The 12509-nt window shown below is 40.0% G+C and overlaps 1 protein-coding gene across 2 annotated transcripts in view; it reads left to right on the forward strand.

Annotated features, from left to right (window-relative positions):
• The window catches only part of LOC140491323 (E3 ubiquitin-protein ligase rififylin-like), a 101645-nt gene that overhangs the window by 29768 nt on the left and 59368 nt on the right, over positions 1-12509 (forward strand). The window contains exon 3 of one of the 2 annotated variants that reach the window (XM_072589337.1): positions 7284-7405. The exons of the other annotated variant lie outside the window; for it this stretch is intronic. The gene's annotated coding sequence lies outside the window, so the exon portion shown is untranslated. The remainder of the gene's footprint in view (positions 1-7283; positions 7406-12509) is intronic. 2 annotated transcript variants of the gene reach the window in all.

Below are 12509 nucleotides of genomic sequence, written 5' to 3' on the forward strand. Positions count from 1 at the left end.
AATCAAACAACAATAGGTGATGGTCCAACAGGCTTATTTGGAAGTACAGATACTAGCTTTTGGAGCGCTGCTCCTTCCGGTAGCTTTGGAAGAGGATCATAAGACACAGAAATTATAGCAAAAGATTACAGTATCATGCAATTGGTATGATATATTGAACAAACCTAGGTTGCCTGTAAGTCTTTCATCTTTTAGAATGGGTTGCAGGTTTCAGTTCATTCATACGTAAATCCCAGAACTTCTTTCAAATCACATTCTCAAGATAGTTTAGGTTTTATTAAAAAAAAGTGACATCTCTGCTCATACACTGCATTAAAGATGTGAGGTTAGTGTCTGTCTGTATCCCAGTCTTGAGTCAGACTGGTTCTATTTCCCAAGTAGGAATTTATAAAATGTTTCATGAAGGAGCATTGCTCCGAAAGCTAGTACTTCCAAACAAACCTGTTGGGCTATAACCTGGCGTTATGTGATTTTTAAAAAATTGGAGACAGTCCAGCCTTCTGTTTTATTGCATTGTGTTTGCCACTGAATTCGAACAATCTCTGATACGACTTAAAACACAAATCACAGTTAAAAACATTATTACATACAAGATTAACCTTGTGATAGAAATCAGTAATATTAAGTAAATTATAGTTCATTCCATTTTTCAACAGCTATGCCAGGCTTTAGTTTTTCAACATTTAAAATGAAAAACAGGCAAGAGTTGAGTTGTAGTAAGTGGAGAGGAAAATGCAAGAAATGCATTCTTACATCACCTAAAGCTTATAGTTGAGAGATTGGGGGTTGAAGACAAGAATTAGTAAGCACTTGAAGAGGCAGGGATTAATCAAAAACAGTCAGCATAGTTTTGTAAAACAAAACTTAAGTTTTTGAAGAGATGAGTAGGTGAGGATAATGCATTTGACACAAAGTACTTGTGCTTCAGCAAATGTTTTGATAAGATACCACATAGGAGAATGATGAAAAAGGTAGGAGTTCGTGGGATACATGAAATATTGGCAAGTAAGAACCAGAATTAGCTGAGTGGATGGCAGGAGAGGATAATGTATGAAGGGTATTTTTATCATTGGAAGCCTGTGTCCAGTGGGGTTCTGCAGAGGATTACTCTTAAGGCCCTTGTTGTTTATGGTATATATAATTGATATAGATTTGAATGAGGGACAGTTGATCAGTAGGTTTGTGGATGGTATGAAAATTGGAATATTGAGGAGGAATATTAGATTACAGAAGGGATAGTCAGTTGCGCTGACCAGTGCCAAATAAAATTCGATCTGAATAATTGTAGGGTGATGCGGTACAAATAAGGCAAGGGAATACGTGCTGAACTGTAGGACCCTGGGGAGCACTGAGGATCAGAGGGACCTTGTTGTGCATGTACACTTGCCCCTTCAGGGAATGCAACAGGTAGATAAAATGCAGAAGGTACTGTTACAGTGTGAGTGCAACATCTTATAAAGGAGTTAATGAGAATGTAAAAGTAGCCCTTAAATTAAAAAGAATAGTCCTTGAATGTTCATAATAGAGACTTCAGTTTAAAAGAAATTGAACCTCGGGTTCCGCTCTAATAACACGTGAGAAATTGGAAACTATCTGGGACAAGGCAGCCTGCTTAATCGACATCTCATCTACTCACCTGAACATTCATTCCCTCCACCAGCAATGCACAATGGCAACAGCGTGTGGCATCTACAAAATGCACTGTAACAACTCATCAGTGCTCCTTCAAGAGCCCTTCTCAAAATCTCGACCTATACAACCTTCAAGGACAAAGGGCAGTAGATGTCTGGGAACATCACCACCTACAAATTCCTCTTCATACTGCTCATGATCCTGACTTTTTTTCAGTGTCATTGGGTCAAAATTATATTCCATCTGCCATCTTCTCCAACTCACTACTTATCTCTATCCCTTTGTAGACTTTTTTCTAAAATCCTCTTTTCAATTTGTTTTTCTACTTGTCTTCCAGTTGTCAGAAAATTTGGGTACAGAATGGTTGATGCAATTGACAACCTCCTCTGAACTCGCTAATTTTATTCTGAGAGAGTTGCTTTATACTGTTGTCTCACCAAAAAGCTCTGCATTCAAATCTTGATACTATCCATTCTCCAGGAAATAATCAGTTTGACCATCAGCAAATGTCTCAAATCTGTTTGATCAATTTACTCATTAAAACTTGCTTGCGTGTCTTTGGACAGTCACTTATCTTGTTCTTATAAACTTAGACATAGAACTTGTGTTCATCGCTTTCTGGTTATCCAGTCATCTGTATGATAGTCACGTGGCATAATTCCATGACAATCACAAATTCAGCTCATTGATAGTCTGCATTATCCAAGGTCTTTTCCCCAGGGTAGGAAAGTCCATAATTAGAGGGCACAGCGTTTAAGGTGAGAGGGGAAGGATTTAAAAGGGACCTGAGGGGCAGCTTTTACACACCATATGGAACGAGTGCCAGAGAAAGTGGTGGAGGCTGATACAGTTACAAAATTGAAAAAAACATTTGGTCAGGTACATAGACAGGAAAGGTTTAGAGGGATATGGACCAAATACGGGCAAGTGGTACTAATTCAGTTTGGAATTGCAAAGGCATTGCTGGTGATATTCCTCAAGGTGCCTGCTGTACATTGTCCATGTTTCTAATCCATACAGGAAAGTTCTTAACACCTTTGCCCTGTCAGCCATTACTTTAGTGCTGTGTTTGAGGTTTTTGTCATTGTATGCTCTCTTCCTCAGATGGCTGAAGCTTACACTGGCGCTCTGGAGGCACCCTAGCTTTTGGAGCACTGCTCCTTCATCAGGCACTCTGAAAGTGAGTGTGCTTTCCAATTAGACCTGTTGGACTATAACCTGGTGTTGTGTGATTTTTAACTTTGTACACCCCAGTCCAACATCGGCATCTCTAAATCATGACTCTGGAGGCAACAGTGAGCTTCGTTTTGATATCTGCCCTCAAAAAGAGAAAGCTCCCAAGATATGAGAATTGATCTACATTGTCCAGTGACATGCTGTGAATCCTGGTAGTTGGAGGGCAGTGTTCACACCAGATTTGTAACAGTTCATTGTGACATTTCTCTGCCTTCATTCTATTTTTCCTCCCTATATTCTAAATTACTCGACAAAAATAACAGTCCTCTAAATTTAGGTGTCTATATTTGTAAGGTGAGTCTTTAAATAAAAGGCATGTATGAATATGATTTTTGAATGTGAGTGTGGAGTGAATGTCCATTAGGTGTCATCAATTATAAGTTGATTACACCAGTCATGAAGAATTGAGAATATTACATATGTATAAGTTATCTGGCACTTTGTCAAAATTCGAGTGTAAGTATGTCAGTTGCTTCCAAGATTTCAAAATGTAATAGTGTAATCATTTTCTTCACTTCCGGTTGGGGCCTGCTTTTTCATAGGGCTTGTTTCTCGAATTCTTTTTCTGAGCTCCTGTTCCCCTTTTAGGAGGGGAAAGTACTTGTACACACTTCAAAACTTTGGGCACAAAGCTAAGTGCTCTTACTTACTTGTCTTGGAATGGAAAGAAAATTGAAGAGCAGACATACAGAAATTAAAAGAAAGGAAGCATGAGAAATGAAAAAGTACAGGATTGTGGTTCCAATAGGATTATGCTCATTAGTTAATCTGGTTTGTTGTTTGGTGATAAATCAAGGGCTTTTCAGGTATGATGTACTCTATCTTCATGTGCCGCCTTCCATCCTCCCTTGAAAGCAGTAACTCATACTTGATTATTGCTTCATGGGCAATGGTTGCTTAGAGGTAATGTGCTCAAGTGGTCTACCTTCTTAAGCTCTAACAGTAATGAGTATCAAATTATTCAGATATGGGTACATGATTGCTGGATTACCTCTGTCAGCTATACAAACTATTAAATAGTAAGTATTAGTTCTTGGGTATTGTTCGAATGTTTGCTGATTTTTCACGATTTTACAGTATTTTTAAACATATTTGGTTTAGAGCTGTGAACTGTAAATTGAGAGCTGAAAGTGACCTTTGAACTTTGGACCTTTGGCGCAGCAGCTTGTGGGTTTTTTTAAAAACATGAATGAACAAGCTGTTAGTTGTTTCTGAAGCCAGGCCTGAACGTTAATTGGTACGATTCTGGAGAGGCCTCCTGCTCAAGCAGATGGCAGACGCTGAGTGTTAATTTGGACCTCGTGGGGAGATGGTCAGTCTGGCAGGGAGAAGTTGGAGTTTTGAACTAGTTTTTGAACTGTGTTTGGGTTAGAAGGATTCTGCTTGCAAAATCTAGAAGACAGTGGTTTGGATTTTCCCTGGTTGTCCCCTCAATCAACTTACTGAAAGTTCAGATAATACGCTGTGATATAAGAATTAAATGAATATTCCTCAAAGCCTGCCGGAAGATATTTGGATGCATTGGTGTTAGAAACCAAACAAGATGTAATCCTATATGCCAGTAATGGTATGAATCATGGAAACAGTTCAAGTGAACTGGCTAGTTCCAGCTCATTTATTTTTCTTTCGTAATTTATGCCTTAACTGTGTCTGTCTGTTTTTGAGTGAGAATGGAGGCTAGAATTAAAGAGGATTGGGTTTAAATCTTAAACATTAATTGGATTACCTTGTGGTTTAACTTTGCTATGTTAAAGTACTATATTGATCATAAATTAAGTCTTTGTCTGAGCTATAAACTTGGTGTCTAGTATTGAGCATTCACAAAGTCGTGGTCGGAACCATTAAGATCAATTGTCCAGGTCATTGAGTATCTTAATTTTATTGTGTTGTGAATACGTGGAGAAGGAGACTAATTTGATTTGGTTCTGTTTCCATATTGTAACAGTATACACCTATGACATTACTGGAAGTTAAACCAGAACAGTAGAATTAGAGCATTCATGTTTAACAAAATAAGCATTTGCTTTTATTTAGAAGCTTTTCGTATGTAGAGGGCATTAAAGAGAGACGAAAAAGGATAGTGAGAGCTGCAAAAGAAAAGTGTCTAACAAAACACTTACATTGTCAAGACTAACATGTTTACAATTGTATTAGAAGAGGAAGAGTAGTCAACGGTGGCCTCATCAAAGATGTGTGGATAATATTGCAAATAAATAAGAGTTTGTGTTAGTCCTTAAAACAGAAGCACGAACAGAAATTACAAACTCTGCTACTCCTAACAGAGTACAATTGGAGATGTGGACTTGAATGTACACTCAATTCCTGGGCCCTGCTTTGAAGCAGAGGATAGGATAAAGTCCCAAAATAGTAAATCTAGGACTGGAGTTTGCTAAAGTTAAAATAATCAAGAAAACAGTTTCATAAATAAAACAGTGGCACTGAAGGTAAAGGCACGGTCTGATGGTTTCTATCTTGCTGTACTACAGAAAGCTATTTGGTGAACAATAAAACTGTTACAAATCTTTACAGGTTTAAACATTTATGTACAGACATACATCTTTATGTAGGGGCAAAAATAAATCTTCAGTTAATCCCACACTTGCACGTAATTAAGCACACAAACTTCTTTATTTGGTATAAAACATTATGTTGCAAATGATTCCTCCTCTAATTTCCCAATTTATTTGTACATGCTGAGAGCTGTAAAGAGAAGTGTGAAATAAACAATTTGACTTGCATCAACCCATTTAATTTTAGGATTATCCTTTCTTTCCTGCTTTTAAGCCAATTAGTTAGTAATCCCTGCTTGCTCAAATTATAATGTAGAATAGCCAAGAATGAACAATTATTTCCATAATATTCAGTACATACATTGTCTTCAGAAATCTTGGTGAACAGAATTTCTCTGAATAATTGACAATTAGAATCTCATATCTAATGCCTCCCATGAGAACTCATGTTCTAGCAACCAAAATATTTTTAATAACACTTTTCAATTTCTTACCTTCCCAAGTTAAAGAATAACAATTTCCATTGTCATCCTTAAAAAAAGTTATGAAGCCATCTGCACAAGAATATCCATCAAGAAAATTAGTTTCTGCAGCTTTGTTAAAAATGGCTAGTTTCATGTTGTGTCTCATCCAAGATGGAAAGTGAAGTATGGATTTCTCCATGTTTAACTCTTCAGTGCTATATTTGCCCTTTGTTTTCGTCATTGTCTATTAACTGCAATGCTGATCTAGTCTAAGTGCCCAATTAAATTGACCAATTGAGCTTCATCATTCTTCTTTAAATGTATCATTTTTTCTGTGATAACCTGATCGAATTAACTAGAATAGAAGTGACAGTTTGCAAATTGGATTGCTAATTTTAAATTATTCCAGACATATTCTCAATTATCTAAACCAATATGTTTCAAAGTTCTTGATGCCTGACCAAGCTCTACTACTCTTCCCTACTCACTGACTTATGAGATTCCACACTAATCTCCTTAATGACACATTTCTTAATTATGCAGAGCCATCTCTTAAAAAGAACGAACCTGCTTTACAATGGTACCTGAAAGTTTTCCTTTGTGATGTCAGTTAAACATTGGTAGCTGTCGGCAGTTGTTTGCATTTCGCAAAACTGATGTCACTGAAAAATCCCACCCTCTACAAACATGATCCAACACATGGATTTTGGTTTAAATTTATGCTGTTTTTCTTCTACATCTGATGCCTCTTTAAGCAGTTTCAGAAATGCACTGAAAAGCATCACCTAGCACAACTGAGACATTTGAAAAATATTGACTCCGTAGACCTATCAGGAAAGAATGGATTTGTTCAAGAATAGCCATGCCCCACTTTGTGTGGAAGAGGTCTTATCTCAAATTTGAGGAAGATTTTTGAGGAAGTGATGAAGATGATTGATAGTATGGCAAAAGATGTAGTCTACATGGACTTTACGAAAGCATTTGACAAGGTCCCTTGGAGAATGTTTCAGGACGAGCAGTTAGGGAAAGAGTTAAGTTTGTGAAACAAGAGGTTCAGCTGAGCATGACTCAGATCAGAAAAGAACATGCAGTTAACAATGGGGTGCTGGAGGCAAGAGTAATGGGTTAACAAGGTGGAAAAGCATTCATTATGTAGATTCATTTAACAATATTGGAAGAATTCACTATGCAAGGTCAGTTTAACAAGGTGAAAAGTATTCATTATGTAAAACCAGGTAAGGTTAAGAACATTCATTGTGTAAACAGCAGATGGTTTAATCTTTACTATTAACACTCACTGTAACAGTCACCCAATCAATATGTATGTTGCCTCATCTGGATGCTCCTCCCTGTAACATGACTATATAATTCATTTAGAAACTGCTCTTCCATAGAAGACCGTGAACTCATATCTCTGTGCACATGGTTGATTTCCCTCCAGGGCCTGGAATAAAGGGGGTAAAACTACTCTGTTCTCTGAGAGTTTTGCTTCGACTGAAGGGGGATACGGGACGACACCTCATGGTCCAGAGGATTAAGTCACATGGGATCCACAGCGAGTTAGTAAGTTGATGCAAAATTAGCTTGATCATAGAAAATAAAATGTAGTTGTGGAGAGATGTTTTTCTGACTTGAGGTTTATGACTGGTGGTGTTCTGCCAGTATCAGTGCTGTTACTTCTGTTTTGAAGTATATACAAATGATTTGGATGACAATGGTGGTGGTCTGATGAATACGTGAGCAGACAGCATGAAAGTTGGTGGAGTTGTGGATAGTGAGGAAAGTTATCAAAGGATTCAGCTGGAATTAGATCAGTGGAAAGTTGGGTGGCGAAATGACAGATGAAATTTAATCTGGACAAGTGTGAGGTCATAGAGACGTACAGCATGGAAACAGACCCTTCGATCCAACTGGTCCATGCCAACCATATATACTAGTCTAATCTAGTCCCACTTGTCAGCACTTGGCCCATATCCCTCTAAACCTTTCCTATTCATAAATCCATCCAGATCCTTTTTAAATGCTGCAATTGTACAGCCTTCACCACTTCCTCTGGCAGCTCATTCCATACACGTACCATCCTCTCCATGGAACAGTTGTCCCTTAGGTCCCTTTTATATATCTTGCCCTCTCACCCTAAAACCTACGCCCTCTAGGACTCCCCTACCCAAGGGAAAAGATTTTCTCTATTTATCCTATCCATGCCTCATGATTTTATAAGCCTCTGTAAGGTCACCCCTCAGCCTCCAATGCTCCAGGTAAAACAGTCCCAGCTTATTCAGCCTCTACCTATAGCTCAAACTGTCCAACTCTGGCAACATCCTCGTAAATCTTTTCTGAACCCTTTCTAGTTTCACAATATTCTTCTGATAGGAAGTAGATCAGAATTGCACGCAATATTCCAAAAGTGGCCTAACCAACGTCCTATACAGCCACAACATGACTTCCCAACTCCTCTGCTCAATTCTCTGACCAATAAAGGGAAGCGTACCAAATGCCTCCTTCACTATCCTATCTAACTGTGACTCCACTTTCAAGCAACTTTGAACCTGCATTCCAAGGTCTCTTTGTTCAGCAACACTCCCCAGGTCCTTACCAGTAAGTGTACAAGTCCTGCTAAGATTTGCTTTTCCAAAATGCAGCACCTCACATTTAACAAAATTTATCTCCATCTGCCACTCCTCAGCCCATTGGCCCATTTGATCAGTAATGCATTTTGAGAAGTCAAATGCAAGAGGAAAGTTTCTAGTAAATGACAAGGGCTCTTTGGGGCACTGATATACAAAGGGATCTTCTGGTGAAAGTCAATAGCTCCTTGAAAGTGGCAACACACATGGATAAGGCGATAAAGAAGACATTTGGCATGCTTGTCTCCATCATTTGGTACATTGAGTATAAAAATTGGCAAGTCATGTTGTAGCTGTATAAAACGTTCATCTACATTTGGAGTTTTGTGTGCAGTTTTTGCATGAAAGGAAGGACGTGTGGAGGCTTTGCAGAGAATACAAAAAATTCTTACCAGGATATTGTTAGATGTAAAGGGGGTGGGGGGGGTTGGAAAAACTTGGATCATTTTCAGTAGAGCATTGGAAGCTGAGGGGTGCTGAGTCTTTTTCCCACAGTAGAAATGTTATTAGGAGGCAGAGGTTTGAGGTGAGGAGGGAAAGTTTAAAGGAGATGTACAAGGCAATTCTTTACATAAAGGGTGATAAGTGCCTGGAACGCATTGAGCATGGAGAAGCAGATCTGATCGCAAAGTTGAGAGGCACCTTGGACCTTCATCTGAGCAGGGAATAGAAGGATGTGGACCATGTGCAGGCGGATAGGATTAGTTTAAAATGGCATAATGGTCCAGCTCGTCCATGCTGACCAAGTTTCCCAAGCTGAACTAGTCCCACTTGCATTTGGACCATATCCCACTAATCCTTTCTTCATGTATCTATCCAAATTTTTTAAAATATTGTAGCTGTACCTGCATCTATCACTTCCTCTGGCAGTACATTGCTGATACAAACCATCCACGTGTGAAAAAGTTGCCTCTCAGGACCCTTTTAAATCTTTCATCTCCAAACTTTAAAATATGTGCCCTAGTTTTGAACTGCCCCACCTTAGACCTTTGCTATTATTCTTATCTATGCCTCTCGTGATTTTAAAAGGACATCCCTCCATCTCTCATGCTGAGATTTAAAAAAAAAGTGCCAGTCCATCCAGCCTTTCCTTATAATTCAAACTCCAATTCTGGCAGAATCCTGATCAATCTTTCCTGAACCCTCTCCACTTTGTGTAATTCTCTGTGAGAATGACTTATGTTCTGGACACTGAATCACCATCCTTGTATCTGTCCTGTCAGTGAGACACGAGAAGTGGTGAGCTGTTGGTATGCAGTCAGGAAAAAGCTAATGTGGGTGTCCTAGACATTGACACGAAGGCTCACAGCATCAGATTGATCATGGACAAGGAAATAAGGAATGTTGTCTGGCTGGATGACTTCAATTCTGGATTAGTGGTGCTGGACGAGCACAGCAGTTCAGGCAGCATCCGAGGAGCAGTAAAATTGACGTTTTGGGCAAAAGCCCTTCATCAGGAATAAAGGCACAGACCCTGAAGCTTGGAGAGATGAGCTAGAGGAGGGTGGGGGTGGGGAGAGAGTAGCATAGAGTACAATAGGTGAGTGGAGGAGGGGATGAAGGTGATAAGTCTCGGGGGGGGGGGGAGGAGGGTGGAGTGGATAGGTGGAAAAGAAGATAGGCAGGTAGGACAAGTCATGGGAACAGTGCTGAGCTGGAAGTTTGGAACTAGGGTGAGGTAGGGGAAGGTGAAATGAGGAAACTGTTGAAGTCCACATTGATGCTCTGGGGTTGAAGTGTTCCGAGGCGGAAGGTGAGGCGTTCTTCCTCCAGGCATCTGGTGGTGAGGGAGCGGTGGTGAAGGAGGCCCACTATAAATGCTGGAGGAAACAGCACAGAAGCGCTTCACAGGAGGCTCCCAAGCACTGAGGATGCCACCTAGACAGGGGACGAAACGTTTGCAAGACAAATTCCCAGCTTGGCGAACAGAACCACAACAATTAATCAAATGGAAAAACAGACTTGACCTCGTCTCACCAATCAGTTGTATCTACTCGTGAAAATGTTGGTAAGACTTCCTTGGATAGAGGAAATCCTGCCTTCACATTTAGGATACACCCTGTTGTATTGTGTGGCATGACTGTCATGCTAAATGGTACAGATTTTAAATACATCCATGTGGTGCTGTGGGACTTCAGAAAGATTGTGTTCAACCACAGTCTCTAAGTTCATGGCCTAGCATATCCTCCACTCCAGGGATCAATTAAATTCAGTGAAGAGTGCCAGGTAACATACCAGGAGCAGCACAGACATAACTAAACATGACGTCAACTTAGTGAAACAATACAGGGCTAATTGCATGTTAGGCAGTGTTTGTAACATGTGGCAGGCATGGGCCAGATCTAACTTCAAGTTCGACCATAGAAAGTTGTGAATGGGAATGGCCAATTAAATAGCTCACTTAGGGAGCAGGTTTCATAAATATCTCCATCCTCAATGTTGGGGGAGCCCAGCACATCAGTGCAAAAGACAAGACTGAAGCATTTGCAAGCATCTTCAGCCAGAAGTGCAGACTGGACAATCTGTCTCCTCCTCCTGCAGAGGGCCCCAGCAACATAGATGTGAGCCTTCAGCCAATTTGGTCTACTCCACATGATATCAGGAAATGGCTGAAGGCACTAGATACTGTAAAGACGATGGACCCTGACAAAATTATGTCAATATATTGAAGATATGTGCTGCAGAACATCGCCGTACCCCTAGCCATACTATTCCAGTACAGTTTCCAGACTGACATCTACCTAGCCATGCAATTACGTTTGTTCTGACAATCTGGATGTAAGATAGCTGTTCAACTGTTGTTCTTTATCAGTTCGAACTATGTGCAACTGTGATTATTGCTTTCATGATAGTTATGGAGAGAGGCTGAGTAGGCTGGAGCATTTTTGCCTAGAGTTTTGGAGATCGCGGGGTTAGCTTGTAGAGGTTTATAAAATCATGAGGGACATGGATAGGGTAAGTAGCCAAGGTCTTTTTGCTAGGATGGAGGGAGTCCAAAAGGAGAGGATACAAGTTTAAACTGTGAGGGAAAAGATTTAAAAAGCATCTGAAGGATAAATTTTTCACACAGAAATGTGTGTATATATGGAATGAGCTGCCAGAGGAAGTGGTGGAGGTGGGTACAATTACAATGTTTAAAAGGATTTATAGGGATATGGGCCAATTAGTCCAGACATCTTGTAACAATCTGGGGACACTGGTTTAAATCCTGCCATGGCAGGTGGAGGAATTTGAATTCAATGAATATTTAGATTTAAGAATCTAATGATGACCATGAATCCTTTCTCGTTTGTGCAGAAAAACCCATCCGGTTCGCTCACGTCCTTTAGGGAAGGAAACTGCCATCCTTATCTGGTCTGGCCCACATGTGACTCCAATCCCACAGCAATGTGGTTGGCTCTTAACTATCCTCTGGGCTATTAGGGATGGACAATGAATGTTGCCGATGCGAATGAATAAAGAAACAAAAAATGTTAGCAAATGGGACCAGGTCAGATTGGGATGTCTGGTTGGCTTCAGTCTGGTTAGACTGAAGGGTCTGTTTTCATGCTGTATAACTCTATGTAGAAAATTGCTGAGGTATGCTCAGTACTCAAAAAGCAGGACAAACCTAACCCAATCACATACACCCTCATTCGGTCTACTCTCAATCATCGACAAAGTGATGAAGGTTGTCATGAACAGTACTAACAAGTGGCAGTAACTTGCTCATTATGCTTCAGTTTAGATTCCACCAGACCCGCTTGTCTCCTGACCTGGCCTTCATCCAAACATTGACAAACTAGCTGAAGTTAAGGGAAATGAGGGACACTGCCCTTGACATCAAGGTCGCATTTGGCAGTTTGGCATCAAGAAGCTGTAGCGAAATTAGATTCAGTAGGAATCACGAGGAAAATTCTCCACTTTTAGTCATAATCAACACAGAAGAGTCCATTGTGATTGTTAGGGGTCATTCATCTCAGCTTGAGAACGTTACTGCAGGAGGTCTTCAGGATGATGTCCAAGGTCATCTTCAGCTGCTTCCTCAATTATTCCCTTGA

This window comes from Chiloscyllium punctatum, chromosome 19 (assembly GCF_047496795.1).
Source record: "Chiloscyllium punctatum isolate Juve2018m chromosome 19, sChiPun1.3, whole genome shotgun sequence".
NCBI lineage: Eukaryota > Metazoa > Chordata > Chondrichthyes > Orectolobiformes > Hemiscylliidae > Chiloscyllium > Chiloscyllium punctatum.